The following is a 20,367-nucleotide window of genomic DNA, read 5'->3' as shown; positions in this document are numbered from 1 at the left end:
AAGAAAGTGCGTTTTCTAGTCAAGCCGGCAGTAATTGGACACTGTGACTACGAGTGGCCTTGCGGTGCTTGGACGCGGGCCAAATGTACCTTCTGTCTGTCTCTGACACGGGCAGACAATGGCTGTATTATTTACTGCACTGGCTCCGAGCAATTCCAAAGGCCAGCTGCGAGCACAAAGGAATCGCTAAGGCCGTGCCGGCCTGGGCCCACTGGAGGCTCTATCTGTGCTTCGTGAATAATTCACCCTCCACCCCGAGTGGTGGGTCAGCTATTCTTTGCTTCTTTCCCTCGCGCTGACCGTGGCTGTGAGGAGAATGCGCGTCGCTCCTCTGAATCCTTGGAGGGAGCGATGGCCAACAACCACTCTTTGTTTCCACGGCTTGGGGGTGCAGGGTCACCACTTCCCACCGGCAGTGAGGATGGCAGCAGAGCCCGGGGCTGGGAAAACGGTGGCGAGGGTTATTCCCCTCTGGAGAGTCACGCGGCCAAGGAATGCCACGCTGAGTTTTGTCCGTGGAGTTTCATAAAGGAGCTTGATGCTTCCTCAGGCAACACTCATGGTTGCCACACTCTTGGGGGGGTTATGACCTGGTGTTACAGGCGACCTGCGCCTTCGGTGGGCTGAGCAGAGGATATCAGAGTTGGCGTGGCTCCGTTTCTCACCCAGAACCTGGGACTATGGAGCAGACTGGATGGCACTGTCCAGATGCAATCCCTACAAACACGGTATCTGCCAAGAAACAGTGTCATTCATCATGGGACACGCAGCCTGCGCCTGGGATGGAGAGGGCCCTGCTCCGGACCCAGGTCTGGCCGATGAAGCTCAACGCCATCGGTGACTCTGGCCTGCAAGCGGTGGAGCCTTCAGTCTTCTAAGTCCACCCACAACAATCCGTGGGGCCTTATCACCTCCTCCCACCTTGAGCCGTGTTTTCTGACCTGTCCCTGGGATCTTCAGCTCCTGGCCACGTGCCCAGACTCGGGAGCCAGGCTCCCCATGGACCTTGGGATCTGTGGCCTCTATGGTTTTCCCAGACAGAGGGAGCCTCCCTGTGCAGGCTCGGCCCGCAGGTTTTCCTGTGTGGCATCTGTCCCCAGCTGCTTGGCCAACACCTGTCCTGATGCTAAATCCCTGCAACGAGATGAGATGCCGTGCTGACTGGACTTGGCCACGGCAGTCACATGACCAAAGTCAAGAGTTGCGGATGTAGGGAACGATGGAACGTTGGAGTCAAACATTCACTCTATTGCACTCTAAAAACAAAGCCGACTCCTTGTATGCGGGAGGAAACTGAGGCTGAGAGGTGAAATGCCTTGCCCAACGTCAACATGCTTCTAAACGATAGAACCTGCATTGAGGTCTAGGTGCATCTAACTCAGTGGTCCTCAGCCAGCAACATTTTCAGCCCCAGGGAACATTCACATTGGGCAATGTCTGGAGACAGTTCTGATTGTCACAACTCAGGGGTGGATGTTCTATCAGCATCTAGTGGGTAGAGACCAGAAATGCTGCTAAACATCCTGTTGTGCACAGGTCCAACCCCAACAACAAAGACCCATTCAGCCCAGAATCTCATCAGTGCTGAGGTTGGGAATCTCTGATCCGAAGCCAGCCTTCTTTCTTTTCTCTCTAAGCAGCTTCTCCAGCTGGAGAGATCTGGTTGGGTATGTCCCAAGCTCAGAGAATGACCCTTGCAGCCCCTAAGGGTCCAAGGCTCTCATTTTTCACATATTTATCACATCACTTATTTGTGTCCAATCACTCATTCATTCAACAAGCATTTCTGAGCACTTGTTATGCACAAGGTTCCACGTCACCTTACTTTCCCGTTGGGACTCGGTGGGTCCCGGTGCTTGGCGCTGACTGTTTTTACAAGTCTCCCGGTGCCTATCATAATGCCTGCAACCGAATGCCATCCTTGCTGGTTTCATTAGCACAGTGCTGGGCACGGGGGAAGCTCCGGCTCTGTGACACCCGTCACAGCTGTAACCTCACTCCCCAGCCCTTCCCCCTCGCCCCTCACACGCCCACTGCTCCTTCTAGACATTTAATTATCTTTCATATATAAAACGCTCCTTCCTGAATAAAATATTCAGACACCTCATTTGACAGGGGAGGCAAACAGCAATATGTAGCATTTCATTTGTTTTTTCATTAAATCGGGCACGACCACCGCCGGCTCCCGGGGGTTTACGCCGCGGGTCTGAGGCCCTGACGTTACTCATCTCTTCACCGCGGCCTGAGTGCCACGGAAGGGCCCCGCTTTCCCTCTATTTACGTTCGTCAAATAAAGTCATCTTTTATTTCACTGAGCTGAATGCCTCCATCTGTGGGGCCGCTCATGAGCCCCGTGATTTTATTTTTTTAAAAATTTATTACTGATTTCTTTTCTGCTGCAGCCGCCTTCTCATTAGCATGTCTTTTAGCTTTTAGACGTGAAGGCAGAAAGGGGTTAATTAAAGTCTCCCTGCGTCTCTGATATTGAAAAACGGAGACACATCAGAGGCGCACTTCCAGCCGGCTGCAAACTGGACCAGGGCCCGGAGGGGCTGAGCTGCGACCAGGGTGCACGGTCGCCTCCGAAACAGAGTCAGCGACTCGGACGACGGAATTAAGGCAACGCCGCAGGCTGCGGGGTCCTCACCTGGGCGGCCGAGGCCCACGGGACAGAGCTATGCAGCCCGGCCTGGGAGCTGAACCTGGGTCCCGGAGGCGGCGTGAGCTGGCTGGGGCTGGCCGTCCAGGGGACAGCCCTCGCTGAACGCGGTCACCTCCGCAGAGAGCCCACAGCACTTGGTCTCTATTCGTTTAATCGGCACCCTCCTGGCTCGAGAGAGACCTAGTTTACAGGCAGAACCTTTTTCATTCTCTCAAAGCTTTAAGAAGTAGGGCATCAAAAAGGTGGTTTTTATGGGGTATAACTGCATGTGGTACGACGCATAAACCTCGACTATCAGGCCCGTGAGTTCTGACCGGTGGCCTCACCTGCGGAGCCCACAGCACCGTCGAGTTGCTGAGCATTCCTGTCGCCCAGGAGGCCCCTCGCGCACCTTCCCAGGTAAATTCTGTTACCCCCACAGCACCATCCCTTTGTATTTTGTTCAGCTTTACTGTGGCGTAACTGGCAAATATAATCGTACATATTTAAGGTGTACGGGGAGATGCTTTGATATAGGTATTGAAGGACTGCAGAAAGGCCTGGCCTCGGGCGCCTGGGCACGGCCGCCAGCTGCTGGGCCTAAGAGAGGGGCTCCCTCCGTGGCCCTCCGAGGCTCACACCCTTACGATGCCTTCCAGCCTGTGGCACCTCACCGAGGGGAGTGCTTTTGAATTTTGCCTCTGAACCCGGGGCTCTTGCATGCGGATGGCTTGTGGCATCTGGAGAGGACACCCCCCGTGTGGCCATAGAGCGCTAGGCCAGGACGGGATCTCCGGTCACCTCTCCCACAGCCGGCATTTGACACCCCAGGCCTCCAGGCAGCCCTGGGCCGGGGCTTCCTCTCCGGGTTCAGCCTCCAGGAGCTCATGTTACCTTCGGGGCTCACGCTTCCATTTTTGGCAGATCCGCACCGCGCCTGGCGGGCCCTGCGCCGAGCTGACATCTGCTCCCTGGACTTTTCACCCGTGGCCCCCAGTGGCCGGCCATCTGGGATTAGAAAGGCCCCTCCGAAGGCAGCCCCATGTGCGCTTTGAGGCGGCTCTTATATCCCTCGGAGCCTCCGCTTCCCCAGCCTAACCCCGGCCCCTCACCTGCTTCTGTTCCTCTCGGGCGTCACGTGACACCTGTCCTCGGGCCTCCGGAATGCTGGGCCTCTCCGAGCCACCAGGTGCCCCCTTTTTTATTTTCATGTATTCTTTAAAAACTGGCCATTTCACAGATCTAGTCCCATTCTAAAAATTCAAGTGACTTAGGTGAATGGATCCTTCCGCCCCCCAGAAGTCAGTTTATGGAGAGCTGGGAGGGGCAGCACCCAGCACAGCCTGCGCGCGCTCAGGAGCCTGCGCCCCCCGGAACCTGCTCCGCGACCCTGCTTAGCCTTGGCCTCAGCTTCCTCAGCTGAAAAATGGGGGCCATGCTAGTTCCTACTTTCCAGGATTGATGGGAAGACATTCTAGAGCATTCCAAAGCATACTGATGACATAGTATATCCTCAATAAATGTATGTTTTATAACTATTAATTTGCCTATTTTCCTGTGCTTTTGCACATATGTTTAAATAATACCTTTTAATGTAAACTGGGCCGTCCTTTAATTATTGTTCTGTATCTTTTTCTCTTACGTATCTTATAAGTGGTTTCCTGTGAACATCTAGGATTTTCCATCCTTAGTTGGGAATCTACAGATATGAAAGGCCGACGGTAGTTATACTTGGATTTTCAACAGTGTGTGGGGCCAGCGCCCCTGACTCCCGTGTTGTTCAAGGTCAACTGTATGTCACCATTTTTAACCACGACGTACTATTCCGTGTGGATGCTCCAGCCTTCACTTACACTTTCTCTCGATGGACACCTTCTTTTGTTATGGTTTCACTTGTTATATGCAAGACTTAAACTGTACCAATGGAAAAACGGACGTGGGACATACCCATAAGAAGACCTGCAAGCGTTCGTAACCATGAAAAAGGTCATCGATTTAATAGTAATTAGGAAAATAAAAGTAAAAGTTATAAGGAGCTGTGGGTTTTGTTGGTTTTGTTTTGCCCCTGCGATTAGTGATGGTGTAGCTCCAGCTGGGCACTGGAAATATCAGGGGAACACCTTGTAGGGTATACGATTGTCTAACTACTATGCTCTACACCTGAAACCAATACAAATTAATATTAAAATGTGAACTGAGATTGAAAAAAAAAATCAGAAAGCAAATGACTGAAAGAAAAAAACGACTGATGGTGTCCAGTGCTGAAGGGCTTGTGGTCCCATGGATTCTCCTGTACATTCTTGGTGGGAAGGTTCATTGTCCCAGCCTTTCTCCACGGAAATGAAGTCTCTTCTTATTGGTTTGCAGGAGCTCTTTACATAATATGGATATTGATAATTTATTATTTGTATCAAAAATATTTCTTTTACGCTTAGATTGGCCTTTTAATTATTGAAATGCTGTTTTATTTTAAATACCATTTTACTTCAATTGTAGTTACATGTGCCAATTTTTACGTTAGGACTTCTAGTTTTCAGGTTTTATTTAAGATATTCCTCCCCACCCCAACCTGGGAAAACTATGATTTGCCACTAATACTTAACAGTTCACTCCCATGCATTTGGCTCTCTAATCCATTAATTATTTGTTACATGTATGAGGTAGATAGTAATCTCACATTGTTTACTTAATGGGTAGGGATCATCCTTAAACCATTTATTGACTATCCTATTGTTTTCCTATTCATTTGAAATATCATTTTATTACATCAGTAAGTCTTGGACTGGTGTGTATGCTATTAAATACTCACATATACATTCATAAATGACATCTGTGAATAGTTTTATGACCCTCCCTGTAGTTTCTTTCCATGTCTGATTTTGACACAATTTTCTATGTTGGCCTCAAGAAAGAGCTGGGATGCCCACCTTCTCTGCCTGGCAGAGTTAATACACCACAGGAGTGACCTCTTCTTTGAAGACAGGAATGACTCACCCGTGGACCACAGGGCAAGGTGACTTTTTAATCAACTTTATCCAGGTGTAATTAATATCCATGGGTGTTGTTCACTGAGCCTTGAAGTACACAAATACCTGTATAGACACCAATACATCAAGGTAAAAATGAACATAGAGCTTCCCTTTACCCCAGAAAGTCTTTCTCAGGCCCCTTTTGTAGTTCCCCCGCCATCCCCTGGCCATCCCATCCACTTGCTGCTTCTACTCATTTCAGCTCAGTTTTGCATTTTAAAGAATTGTGAGCAATGAAATAATAAACGTCATCCTACTTTGTGTCTGGTTCCTTTCACTCAGCATCGTCGCTATGAGATTCATCGATGCTCTCGCTTCTATCAGTAGTTTCTTTTCACTGCTGAATATTATTCTATTGCACGAATATATAGCAATTTGTTTATTGGTTTACCTGTTGATGGACGCTTGGGTTGTGGCCAGTTTCAGGTTATTGGAATAAAGCTGCTGTGAGCACTGGCGTGGAAGTTCCTGTGTGCACACGTGTTTTCATTTCCTCTGGGAAAGTGCCCAGGAGTCGGATGGCTGGGTCAGATGGTGAGTGGCTGCTTTGCTTTATGTGAAAATAAAGTTTTTCAAAGTTTCCCACACTTTGCATCCCCCTCAGCAGCGCATGCAAATCCCAGCCGCTCCATGCTCGTGCCCATAACTGATGTCATCACTCCGTTTGGCACTCAGGAGTGTGCCACCGAGGCTTACCTTGCGTGTCCCCGATGACTAATGACACTGAGCACTTTGCTTATGTTTATTGTAAGCCATTGCTACATAGTTTTTGAATATTTCTTTAAATCTTTTGCCTTTATGTTCTCCTGTGGGTTTTTTTTTTTTTTGTCTTCTTAATAGTGGTAACAGTTCTTCTTATATTCTAGATATCAGTCATTTATCAGACATACGTATTTAGAATATTTTCTCTTTGTCTATCAATTGCCCTTTTATTTCTCTAACTATTGTCCAAAGAGCAAAAGGTTTTAATTTTGATAAAAGACAAGTTCTGTTTGAGGGATTTTGTCTTACTACTTTTTTAAACTCTTCTAATAATTTTTTTTCACTTCTTAAATTAATTTTGCAATGAATATTTTTATTGGTAATTATCTATTGCATTAAACTTTGCAAATCTGTTAAATTTCCATATAATCTCATTTTTAAATTGCCCTCTGATTCTGTACTTCTAGACAGATTTTCATTCCTGATGTTCCTTGTTTTTAGATTATTTTTTCTTTATTTTGCATGTCTCTTCAAGCCATAACTTACTTTACTGGCATTTTCTAATAATTCACTTTGGATGTCTTCGATTGTACCCTCATTTTTGTTTGTTCCTCCTGTAAGATATTTCTGTTTTTAAATGGATACATTCTTTTCATTTATTTAGATAATTTTATTATCTTTTTAGCATTTTAAGGAAAAATCTCAATTCACCCCTTTTCAGTCTTTATTTTATAATAAATGTAATTATGGCCAGAAGTTTATATTCTGACTATGTCTCTTTGGCTATATCTCTTGGTGTGTGCTATGCAGTTTTTTTCACTTTTGTTTATTTCTAAAATGCATTTTTTTTTCTGTTTTAATGTCTTCTTTAAGTGATATGTAAAGAGAGCTTGTTAGTTATATGTGAAAACATTTTAGCTGTTTTTTTACCATTGTCCTTACTTTTTAAAAATACTACGATCAGGTATTTTCTTCCTTTGAAGATATTAATATCCTGTTTGACACAGCTTCCATCTCTAATTTTGTCGTCTGTGTCAGAGGATTTGGAAAAACCCTCGTATTTTCTGTTTGGCACTGCATATTAATGATGTGTTCAATTTTTCTATATTTATACTTATTTTTTGTTTACTTGATGTGACATTTGATCTGAGAGGGATGTGTTAAAATCTTATATTATGATTGCGGATTTATTAGTTTTCTTTGCATCTCCAGCAGGTTTTGTTTTATGTAGTTGGGGTTTTGTTACTAAATGTGTGAATATTCTCCTTGATGGAGTATAATATTTAATAATATTGAAATCCCATTTTGTCCTATTTAATATTTTTGACTTGGATTATTATGTTTCCTGGTCTATATTTTCTTCACCTCTTTTACTTAAGCATTTGTAGTTTCTCTTTCCCCATCTGTCTGTTTTCAGGCCTCCCCTGTCATTTTGTTTCAGGGGCATGTCTCACAAACATAACATAGCTGGATTTTTCTTACATTTTTCTTTTTTAAAAACCTAATCAGAAAATCTCTATCTTTTCGTAGGGGGATTTGACCCATTCACATTTATTGCAGTTATTGGCATTGTTAGATGTTGTGATGCTCTTCGTTTCAATTTACCGTGCTTTCTTTTTGTTTCCTTTTTCTTTCCAAAATTTGTTTGTTGTCCTGGTTTTGCATTCCTCACTCTATGGTTTTCCTCTAGGGTACTAGAAGATATGCGTATTCTATTTTATACAATTTTCAATGCATACCATAAAGAAGTTAAGAGCAATCTGATGGACTACACTGCAGGTGAGGCACAGAATTTTAAAGACAAAGAAACATCGTAGCAATTGGAATACCAATAAGACACTTGGTAGCATGAACAACTAAGTCAATTGCCATTAATTTATTCCCATGAAAGTATTTATTATCTGTTATGTACTATGTGCCTCTCTAAATTCCCGGTGATGAAAAGCATTGAATAAGACACAGTGCTAATTTTTTTTTTAATCTTCACCCAAGGATATATTTTGTTTTATTATTTTATTTTATTTTATTTTATTTTATTTTATTTTATTTTATTTTATTTTATTATTTTATTTTATTTTATTTATTTTATTTTATTATTTAATTTTATTTATTTTATTTTATTTTATTATTTTATTATTTTATTGATTTTATAGAAAGATGGGGGGAGGGGAGAGAGAGAGAGAGAGAGAGAGAGAAACATCTATGTGAGAGAGAAACATCCACCAGTTGCCTCCTGCACCTGACCCAGCCGGGGAGCTAACCTGCAACCTTTTGGTGAACAGAATGACGCTCCAACCAACCGAGTCGCCTGGCCAGGGCCACAGTGCTAATTTTTAAGGAAAATGCCCCATGAGAGAGGCAGAAACACAAGCGGTCTGTGTTTCTCAGTGGACCACAGAGTTAGGCATGGGCTGTACTGGCCCATCCCCCAGCCGGGGGGAGCATGGGGAGAGTGGGAGGTGAGCCGAGTGGGGCATAGCGGGAGGGTGGCGGGGGCACCCCCCCGAGCAGTGCGTAGGGCCCGCGTAAAAGGAACCGAGCAGCTTCCTGCGGCTGGATCATGCCTGGGGCGAAGCATTTCAGGCACTAAGGCTGCAAAGGTGATGGGCAGCTCACAGGGACTTGAAATCTCTTTAGCAATAAGAAGCTGCTGGGGTTGAACCACAGGGTCAAGGGCGGGCATGGGGCAACGTCACTGAGGTGAGAAGGCTCTTTTCGGGGCCGCGATAACTCTGGAATCAATATTTGGCTGCTTCTCTGGTGAGAGAAAATAAGAATTTGGAGCTTCTATGTGAAATTTGAGCCAGGCATCACTAAGATGGAAAGAGAACCGAAAGGAACTCATATTTTCTAGAACCTTCTATGTTACAGTCCCTCTCTGCGCACTATCCCACTGAATGTCCGTAGTGGCCCCTCCTCCTGGGTGGTCCCGTGGCCACCTTACAGGTTAGGGAGCTGAAAATCAGCGAGGTGAGTGAAGCCCTGACTCAGCAAGTGATGCTCACAGTTCACACTCACGCCCCGCTCGCCAGTGGGATGGGTGTTTTTTGAAAGGAGAGCTTCCTGTTTCTTTCAGACCTGTTCTGTTTATACTGCCCACCGGGGCGAAGTAACCAAGACAGTGGCTGCCCTGCAGGTTTTTAAGGGGACCGTCAGTGGTCCCAGAGCAGGTCTCCTGGAGGAGGGCTGGGAGCAGGGTGAGCACTCGGTGCAGTCGAGCCACTGGCGGGACCACGAAACCACAAGATAAGGCCTGTGCCCCACCTCGCACGCAGTCCCATTTACAATCCCGAGGGACAAGGGCGGCCTGCCGGCCACAGAACAGGCCTTAACCCCGGGGGCCCCTGTCTGGGAGCTCCCCACTCCTGCACTGAGAAGCCAGGACCAGAGGTTTCCATTCCCCCATGTCTAGGGGCTCACTTGAAGACCCCCACAAATCAGACAGCCCTTGGCCCTCGAGGAAGACTCTGAGCCCCTTCCTTTCCCTGTGCTCTCCTGTCTCACCTTGACGGTTACCTGACCTTAGCAGGCGCCCGACACACAGGTTTCGGATGAATGAATGGAAACGAAAGGTGGCTGGATTCTAAACGCAAGAATGCAGTTTCACCCCAAGGCCATGGGCTTCCGTGGGGAGCGTGGTTCCAAGCTCCCTGCCTCCGCACCGCTCCCTCTCTATCCGCACAGCAGCTTCGGGACCGGGCGGCCGCGGGGCCTGAGGGGGGCTCGCGGCTGGATATTCGCGGGGGCGCAATTTCCTGGGAGCCTGTGCTTCAGGCCACCCCTGGCCTGGACGGGACTGGGAGACACAGTGAACTGCTGTTGGTTAAATATTGTTTCTCTTCCTAACGCACTCGCCTGTCAAGGTGATTTCAGTGCGTGTTCGGAAGAGAGTTGCTGCTTCTAACGGCCGTTAGTCTCAGCGCCTTGCGACCAGGAGCGAGAATGCGAAGCGACACCAGGGGACGTTAGGAAACGTAACGTGGTTTGATAGTCTCAGCCGTGGTGACCCGCCTGAGGCCCAGTTACCAAAGGGATGGATTTGCCAGGGGATCTCCAAGGCAGTGTCATTCCTGGAATATTATTTTGTTCTGTTATGAGAACCATCAAAAACATCCTGTGAAGAAAAACTGCAGCTGGAGAGATTATGAATTAATAATAATACTATTAATAATAGCAATAATAGCTAACGTGGCTCGGTGATGAGTCCACACAAATAATCCTCACCATTTTCCTTTCCACGACGCCACTTGATCCACACGACGACCCTATGAGTTAAGGAATATTGTTCCCACTTTACAAATGAAATTAAGATGCTTAGAGGAATTGTAGGTCAAGGAAGTCTGAGCCTCGGGACACGCCTGCCTCTGAGGCAGCCCCCCTCGGCCGACCCGGGGACCGCATTCCTCATGAAGACAGTCTCAGTGTCAGACACGCATACTCAGCACCGCCTCCCTCAAAAGCCCTGCCATCGAGCACTCCAGTGCCCGTGCCCAGGGCTTCGCCGCCTGTGAGCACAGCTTAGGGACCCTGCCTTACACACCCGCCCTGTGAGCTCCATCTCTGACAGCAGGGAACTCAGGGGTTTGCTCTCCCTGCGGCTCCAAACTTCCTCGGAGATGGTCGCAGGCTTTGACACTGTTCACCTCCAAGGACAGTGGCCCCTTGAGGCTACACGGCCTCTACTGGATCCTGCAAGCCCGCCCACCCAGAGACCTTAGGGAATCAGGCAGGGCCACCTGCAGGCCACCTGGGGCGGAACCCGGGTTCCATGGGCCTGGTGCCGTGGAGCCTGGGTGTTGGTGTCCGCGGTCTTTGAGGTCTTGCACAGGCATTGTTTCGACCACAGGGCGCCTTTGCTGCTTTAGGCACCTTGGCCTCGAGTAGCCCATGGTACTGACTCTGGCTGCACCCTTTCCCAAGCCGTCCGGGCGGCCGTCATTCCTGCGCTCCTTCCTCCCCGCTTTCGCGAAGAATCCCGGGGTGTCCCACCATAAATCACCCGATGGGGTAAGCCTGCCGTGGGGGCGGCTCTGACTTACTGAGCCTTCATCGCATACCTGGTCCCGTGCCACGCCCTTGGCACACATTGTTTCTGGTCACAGCAGCCCAGTCAGCCGGTGCCCGCTTTTTAAGCTTTTTAGGTCACAAACACAGAGACGTTTCTCCCGAAGCACAGCCGCGGTGCCGGGTCGGTGGGCTGTGTTTTCCGGGCACGTCATACCCTGAGCTGGCACACCCGCCCGCTCGCTCCCTCCCCGAGACCTAGTTACGGGGGTCCGAGTCGCGCTCAGGGCTCCCACACACCTGAGGTAGAGCAGTTAGCGCTGGTCCCTTCCCGGCCCCCGTGTCCCTGGCCGTGGGACCGTGAAGCTCTGTCCACCAAAGGAGAAGGCTTTTCCCCACCCCTGGGCTCCAGGCTGGCCTGTGACTTGTGGTGATCAATAGGATACGGCAGAAGCGGTCCCGGGCCCAGCCACGTTTTGTGGTTGTCACTGCTGCAGGTCACTGACCAGTCCGCAGAGCTGCAGATCCACTTCCCCAGAACAGAGCAGGGTCCCACTGCAGAGACGCCGGGCGGGGGCCCGCTCCAGATGCCGGGGGGGCACCGCAGAGGCTCGTGGTAATCAGCAGGCAGATCGTGGCTTCCCCCTCACTGCTCCTGGCTTTCAGCGACCCCCTCGGCTTCCTCCTTCCCTGGGTGTCCCCCGGCAGGAGGCTTAGCTCAAGAAGCCTGCATGCCCCTCCCGGGGCTGGTCTCTGCAGACCCCAGCAAGCCCACCCACACCCAGGTGACTCTCAGGTCTGCAGGGGACCCCTGCCACCTTTACCATGGGGCCCAAGCCCCTTAGCTGGCCTCTGAAAGGCCTTTGTCCTTGGCTCCCCGCCACTCCTCCAGCATCCTCCACACCCTGTCCAGGGGGGAGCACCGGCCAGGCTCAGTCCCTGCACTCTGGTGTCCCTTCACCTGGAGTCCCCTTCCTCACCTCAGGGGAAACCCTACCCCCCCTTGCGGCTCTAGTTCCCTGCAGGGGCTCCAGTCACCCCCGATTCAAGCTCCTGTCTCCCCTCCAACGGCAGCGAGCTCCCTGCACGTTCTACTTTCTGCCTGGTAGCTGTTTATGACCGGGCCCCGCCCCCCCATTCGAGGCCGCGTGCTTCCTAAAGGCTTATTTACGTTTGTATTCTAGTTCATTGATTGCTCTTGGATAATCACATTACAAGCTACAATTACTGATCATTTTATTACAATGACGGTCTTTTTTTTTTTTTTCCGGTGGAACAGGCCGTTCTGAACTGATGGCCATGCTCCCTGTGCTGTGGCGTCAGCTAAACCCCGCTCCCCCTGCCTCTCCGTGTGCACATGGGAGGGGGCTCCCCCCAGTTTAATTCCCAGTTCAGCCACGGCGCGCTGTGTCCCTTTGGTGAATCGCAGACCCTCTGCCCCTCGATGTTCTCTTCTGTAAAATGGAAATAATAATATTTGCTAGGTGGTACTGTTGGAAAGAATCTAGTGTAAAATAAGTGAGGCATTTGGTAAGTGCCTAGTCGGTGCCGACGTCAGAGATACCGCTATTGTCACGAAGACGTCAAACCAGGCTCAAGGTTTAAACACACTGACAGGCCTGAAGCGCCAGCCCCGTGCTGGCTTCAGACTGATCATCTTATTAAGCCCGGAGCCCGGGCAAGGCAGGCGGCGGGTCCCGCTCTCTTAATCTGATGGTTGCGGAGCCTGAGCCTCAGCAGTTTCGGCGACCTGCCCGAGGTCAAGCGGGCCCTGGGGCCTCAGGCCAGCAGCTCATAGACAAGGTTTGTGCCACGTGCCATTCCCACTATACCGAAGTGTTTCCTGTGGATGCAAACGTCTATGCCGGGCACCTCGAGGTGTCCCCTGACTGTGGCTGGAGTTGACTCCCTTTCCCACGGTGCTGGCTCCCGCCCTGGTTGATTAATGGCGCTGAGATTGGTAATAAAGACGCTCGTTTTGGGCAAGCTCTGATTTCAGCACGCCCCGGAATGGAAAGCGGGGTCACTCATGAAGTCTCCTTGCTCTATTCTTCAAACCTGTTCACAGTTTGTCCAAAGGTGACATTCTCTTGCGATCCTTTACTTTGAAGGCCCTCGGAGCTGCACGCTTTTCACAGGAAGGAGCCAGGGATGTGAGGTTCACACAGGTGCTGGTGCATTCATTCACCCCACAAAGTCGCGGGGACGCCGCAGAGCCTGGGAGGAGGCCCGAGCGACGGGAAGAGGCGCCTCCTCCCCAGCGCTGGGCTCGGCAGGGGCTGAGCGGAGTGGAGCCGACGCAGCTCAGGTGCAGCCCGTAAACCTTCTCGACATTTCTGAGTAAGCTGCTGCCCGGAGGCTGGGCAATAGTGTTATTCTTCCAGAACATCTTGCAGGAAAAACGCCCGTGCTCGCTCACTCGCTGGGTAGTGCACTCGCTGGGCAGGTGCTCCGGGCGGGACCCAGTGCGGGGGTTTGAATGGAAGGCCCGCCCTCGAGGAGCTGTGACCCACGGGGGTGGGGGCAGAGCTGATGGGCCAGTGCTCTGTGACAGGGGCTCTGCCCAGGGACAGCACAGGGAGGTGTCGCGTCCACAGGAGGCCGGGGCCTGGGGGTCCAGAGCCTTCCTGCAGGGGGACGCCCTCAGGTGAGTGAGCACGGAAAGGGGAGCGGGACTGGGCTCCAGGACAGAGAGGACGTGGGAAGGAACGGGGCCACCGAGGCTTCCCGGTGAGACCCGGGCGTGTCTGGGTGGTTCACGGGATGGATTCCTGCCCATCGCTGTCTTCCGTAAAGATGCTGGCGGTGACCGCTCCTGAGTGAGGCACCCCCTTCTCGAAATCCAGCTGTGCGAACATGTGTGCAAGAAGAGTACTGCACACAAGTAATTTTTGTCAATAAGCTCTACTAACCAGGACCTTCCTGGCTGGCACTTTCCAGAATGCACGCAGTGGTCTCTCTCTTTGCCTAAGGAGCCTTGCCACCCTGGGTGCCGTGGCCTCGGATGGAACATTCTAGAAGTAGCACCTTCTTCACTGGCCCCTTAGGCTGGGACGTGGACTTGGGCTGCAAGCCTGTGCCAACCTCCACTCCAGCTCGGGCCCCTCCCTCTCTTCAGCGTGGCCTGAAGCCCACCTTACCTGGGGCACCCTGCCCATCTCCCAGGGACAGTCTCTTATAAATATTCTCCCCCGAGTTTCTACCTAAGCTTCATTACCATTATATTTTAGGATTTTGTTTTCTTTCTGATTACTAAATTATTGCAACTTGTACAAGATTTGGAAAGCACAAAATTTCAAGAAAAAAACATTTCTTGAGACATTTATAACCTTAAAAAAAACAAACACCAACCACCACTGTCACATTGTCGCCATTATCTTTATATTATTGAGTATTTCATCAAGTTAAAACCGTGATTTACTTAGCTCCCTGAGAGCACAGAGGCCATTTCTGATTATTTCATAATGAATGGGAGCCCGTGATCTTTTTCACATTCACGTGTTAGGTAAGACCCATTCTGAGTTCAGCTCATGGAGCAGAGAAAAAGGCAACACAGCTCGGGGCCCTCGGCAGAGTCCGGGATTCCCTCACCTGTGGTGGGTTCTTTTGATAAAAATGGGAGAAAAGGGGAGAAAGAAAGGAGGGAGGGAAGGAAGGGGGGACGCAGGGGGAGAGGGGGCAGAGCGTAGGAGGGGAAGGGGGGAGCGAGGGGAGCTGAGGGGAGGGGAGCCGGTCAGGCCAGCAGAGCTGGGACCTACCTAGATGGGTCTTTGCAGCTCAAGTGGCTCCTGAAGGGCCCACGGGCCTCCCAGGAGCTGGTAGGAGGAGAACTTCCATGAAAGGGCATCTGGGGGGGCATCCCAGTGTCTGCCACACCCCATCACCATGCCCGGGTCCTCTTCTGGTTGGCCTTGGGCTCCCTCGCTCTGACCCCTCTCGGTCCCCCCATTCCCTGGACACACTGCTTAGCTCTTCGGTTCTCCCCCAGGTCTCGCTGTGCTGCAGACTCTGCTCCTGGGTCCCCAAGGGAGACAGCTGCGTCCTGTGACCTCCACGCCACTCTCCCAGCACGTCAGCCGAGGGCCCTGAGCCCTGGCTTGTGGGCGCCCCTGCCTGGCCCCTCCGGGCCTGAGCTCCGCGGGCCCTGCGTGGACAGAGCCGGTGCCCACGCCTGGCCCGCGCCTCACTCCAGGCCCAGCAGACACGCCGCCAGCAGCGGCCCCTCTCTCCTCCCGGGCGGCCACCTCCTGCCACACGGACACGTCTGCGGCAACGCGTGTGACGGGGGAGAATGGGCAGGAGCTGAGCAGAGGCACAGAAGACTAATGTCACCTGAAATGAAGAGCATTTAGGCCCGGGTGTCCGTCTGTAAGGCGCGGCCCGGGCTGCTGGGAATTCTGGGCAGCCCAGGGCCGCCTGGAGGGGACATTCCGGCCACATGAGCTCCATGGGGAGCCTTCTTTGTGGCCACTCGTTCGGTTGGGCGTTACTCTCTTGGCCGGGTCCCAGCGGGCTCTGACTGCGGCCTGCTGCGTTCTGGACCCTCAGCTTACACGACAGCTGCTTCCGCCTCCCTGGGCCCCACGGTGCCCAGCCTCCAGGACGGTCCCATGGTGGGTGGCTCATTCCGCCCCAGGGCGGGGAACGGGACACCCACAGCCCGGGATCCCCTGTTCTAATGGCTCCCGAGACTGGGCTCCAGGAGCTTCTGTTGCATCCGCCCTTTCCTGACACTTGTCCTGACTCCCTTCTTTAATGATCAGCTCCACCCTGTCCAGGTTTGTCTTAGAGGGAGGCTGTGCGGTGGACAGCAGGGTCCCAGTGAGTAGGGCTCGGTGGCCCAGAGCCCAGAGGGGGTGGCCGAAACCCTCGGGTGACCGGTCCCCTGTGCCTCGGGGCTTTCTCTGTATGATGACCGCAGCCCCCCCCAGCCCTGACATTCGCCACTGTCCTCGTGCCTCGCTGTGAAACACCAGCCGGTTAACACCGAGCCGCGCTCCTGGCTGCGCCCGGGGTGGAGCTGTGGGTGAGGGTGCAAGTGTGCCAGCGTCCACAGAGGCGAGCCTGATGTGCCAGCCGCTCCTAACCTGGGCGGCGGGCATCGATTACGCTAATAAACTACTCGGAGGAGTGAGATGAGTCGTGTCAGCTTAAATGTAACCTATTTCCTGGGATTGCAGGGCATTAACCGCAGGCTCACACTGGCGTTTGTCCGCGTGCCTCCCTTCTCTGCAAAAATCTATAAAACTAATCCAACTGGCAAAGAAAGTTTTGTGCTAATAAGGTCGCTAATAGAGCTTAGGACCAGGGTTTAAATAACTAACATTGAATGCAGAAAAGAAACATTTTAATTATTTAATAGGCCATGAAAAGGAATTCCAAAGTATTTCGACAGAAGCAGCCCCAATGGGTATAATTTCGGTCCCCAAATTCCACTCTCATTCTTTGAAGATGATGGCTTGAGCTTCTTACTTCGTTGGATTAAAGGACTCGGAAGTCTCCGGGGGAGTGGTGAGGAGATGTGCTAATTTAGAGACCAGCAGGGGAGGCTGCGTCCCAGCAAAGGGGGGCGATTAGGGGAGAGGAGTTGTCCCAGAGAAGAGATGGAGGAAGCGAGATGCAGAAAATGCACCTCGGGACAAGATTTGCGTCTCGGTCGCAGTCGGTGATCCATGGGGTGCTTCTGCGCGTCGCTCCTCGGCCGCTCCTCAGGAGTCTCGCCGGAAGCTGTAATTCCCATTTCACAGACAAGGAAACCGAGGCTCAGAAAAATGATGGGTTACCTAGAGAGTGAGCCCAGATGCCACCCCGCTGTGCTCCAGGGGGCAGAGGACTTTGAGGACACACTTAGGGCCCTGGCCTGGGACTCAGCCCTCCCAGAAGGGCAGCCTGGACACGGGAGGTGCCCCCCAGGGATGCTCTCGGTCTTTGAACATCAGTCTTGGCGTGTTGTATGTCGCTGGGTTGCTGCAGGTGTCTGCGCATTGATACTGGAGATGGAGATGCCTCCTCAGTGGAGTAGGACCCTGATGTGAGCCCAGAGGCAAGGGGGCGCCGCTCAGAATACGCCCGAGGCAGGGCCCGTGCAGCCCTAACGCCCGGGCCCCTCCCCGCCTGGTTTGGGCTGTTTGGGGCCTGGACCCAGGGAAGTTCCCGCCTGTGCTTTGTGATCCAGACCCTTCGCTCAGCCAGCCCCCGATGATCAGGTGCTCCCAGCGAGGACCCCGCGCCTCCCCAGGGAGAGGCTGGGAGGAGGGGCGTGTTGCTACAGGGCTCGTCTGAACGCCTCTGTGGTTTACAGTTGGAGAAACGAAGCCTCCGTTTTGGCTGCTGCTGGCCAAGCAGGTCTTTAGGGCATTTATCTTGTCAGTGGCACAGTCCTTCAGACCTCAATCAGTTATTAAAATTGTTTTGATATGTTGAAGGAAATCCTGTGTTGGATGGAACTTCTAGAACGTATGCTCCCGTTAATGAAGTTCAAAGTGCGTGAGAAAATGCATTTTTGTTTGCCTTGAACATGACTGTTGGGATAACTACTTGAGGCCTGTGCTCACGGCACACCCATCGCAGCACTTTCCTCTCTGCACAGCAAAGGAGATGGCCTGCCAATCAGAGCAGCTGTATCTTAATTTAAAATTTTCATTCCCCTGATTGATGGTAAGCCTGTGGATTTTTTTACGGATTTATTGGCTATTTATGTTTATTTTCTTGGGTTGATTGTTAGAACTTTTCAACACTTTTTTTTTCTTGCTTGTTTCTCCTTAACTCTGTATGTGTTTAATGTTAGTTCTTACGACTATGTGATGTAATGTGTGTGTTTAAAGAGCTCTTGCCATTTACTGATACAAGAATGTGGTAAAACAACCTATTGAGAAAATAACTCTTATTTTTCTCACCTATAGGTGCTCCATAAAGAAATGACAAGTATTTCCCCAAATTGTGTCCCCAGCCCCAGGCCCCTCCTTCCATGGGCAGCTTTCCAGGTACTGCTCTTAGGTCCAGGCTCCCCCTAATCCCACGGCCAGGAGGGTTTGTGTGGTCCAGGCCCGGGGAGGAAACCAAGCCAGGTGGTGGGCGCCCTTCCTGAACGGGTCTTTGATTTCTATGCCTGGCCCACTGAGGCAGTTAAGCTGGATTTGTCTGATGGGGCAGCCGATCAAAGGTTTGGCATTTTGAGAGGAGAAAAGCTGAACCTGAGAAGGGGAAGAAAAAGTCCCCCTGGACGGGGGTTACAGGCACCTCCTGGTGGAACCTGAGCTGGAGAGAGTGCAGCCCCTCTGACAGGGGGAGACCGGGGAAAGGGATGACTATGTAGGTGCTGGTGAGGCCTGAGCCCTGGCTTGTCACAGCAGGAGGATCACCCAGAAGTTGCCTGTCATTGGACTGGACCACGCAGACCTGAGCTGGGCGCTGGGCTGCTGCTTCCCTGGAGGGAGGCCTAGAGCTCGGCCCCACCTCCCAGGACGGGGCTCATGTTTGATCCAAGAAGCAGGGAGGGGATGCTGACGCTGGACTTCCCATCAGCCCTGCTGGATGAGTACTGAGCAGTATTTGTTTGAATTAGACACATGAAAAGATGGCACTGGCGAGACATCAGAGCGTGGCAGGGAGGAGAAGGGACACCACAGCCAGGCAGCCCGGGCTGAGTCCTGGTTTCTCTGCCCACTTGTACAACCTTGGGCAAGTTACTTCTCCGGCCTGCCTCTCAGTTGCCTCATCTGTACAATGGGAGGGTAACGGTGCTTACCTCTTGGAGTTGTATTTAGTGAACCTTTGTAAAGAGCTTACCATGTGCTGGGTAAGTGTTGGCCATTAATATTATCATTGTTAGGGCTTGTCGCTGACGGGTTCTCCACTTTTAACTTTGTTTAGGATGGATTCTGTCATTTAGAAGTGTTGTAGTAATAACAGCAATAGTACTAGTATAGCAGTACTAGTATATAGTAAATCAACAGTATTGTGGCACTACCAGTAGTATAGTACTAGTAGCAGTGTAGCAATAGCAATGTAGTACTATCAGCAGTGAAATGGTAGTGTAGTATTAGTAGTAGCATTAGCAGTAGTGTTAGTATCAGTATGGCACCAGGAGTAGTATTAGCAGTATTATTAGTAGCAGCATTAGCAGTATTAATAGTAGTGTTAGTAGTAATAGTAGTAGCAGTAGCAGCTTTGCAGGAGGAAACTCACTCCTCTTGGCTGTTGGGTCCTGCGTCCCTCCTGGGAAGACCCCCCGCTCTCAGTGGAGCAGGTCAGCCACTATCTTTCTCTCCATTTCCACTTGTTTCTTTGACGCTGAGGTTTAAACCCTGCTCACCCCTCTGAGCTCACCCCTCTGACAGTCCTGCTCTCGGGCGCCCGTCTAGGCCGCTGGCTCCCCTCGGCTTCTAGGAACCAGTGAGCCACCTCCTGCCTTTGGCCTTTCCCCGGCCTCCTCCCTGCATTTGGGGAAAGACCCTCTCTGAGCGGTCCCCCAAATTAAGCCCTCCCCTGCTGTCCTGGCCTCTTGCCTAGTCCGCTTAAAACAGGGATGCTGGCACCTGTCTTCCGAGATTTAATTCTGGACACGAAGGTGAATGCGGAGCGAGAGAAGCGGAAGGCACCCCGCCTGGGGAGCTGGCCCGTCGCGGGCTCCTGGCGTGGCCCAGAGAGTGGTGCGTGGCTCCAAGGCCCACGTGGAGTTTCTTGGGCGATAAGGCCCTTTTCCTCTCCGTGTGTCTCTCTCTGTGGGCCTGGTGTGTTGATCACATTTCCCACATAACCCGGGAAGACTGACCAAGGTTGGTGACAGCAGCTCTTGGCAGCCCCCGCCGCCCGAATCCGGAGACGGCCTGCAGCTGACGGCAGAGGCCTGCCAAGCGCTCCGCTGGGCCTCGCGCTCCGAGCCAGGGGCCTGCTCGCCTCCGGCGCCTGAAGATTCTGGAATGAGAAGCAGCACAGCCCTGAAAGCCGGCCCATAAAACCAGGCTCTGCTTGCATGGTTCTCCCCACTCA

Source organism: Miniopterus schreibersii (genome assembly GCF_964146895.1).
Source record: "Miniopterus schreibersii genome assembly, chromosome: 1".
Taxonomy (NCBI): Eukaryota; Metazoa; Chordata; class Mammalia; order Chiroptera; family Miniopteridae; genus Miniopterus; species Miniopterus schreibersii.
Note: the sequence above shows the minus strand (reverse complement) of the source record.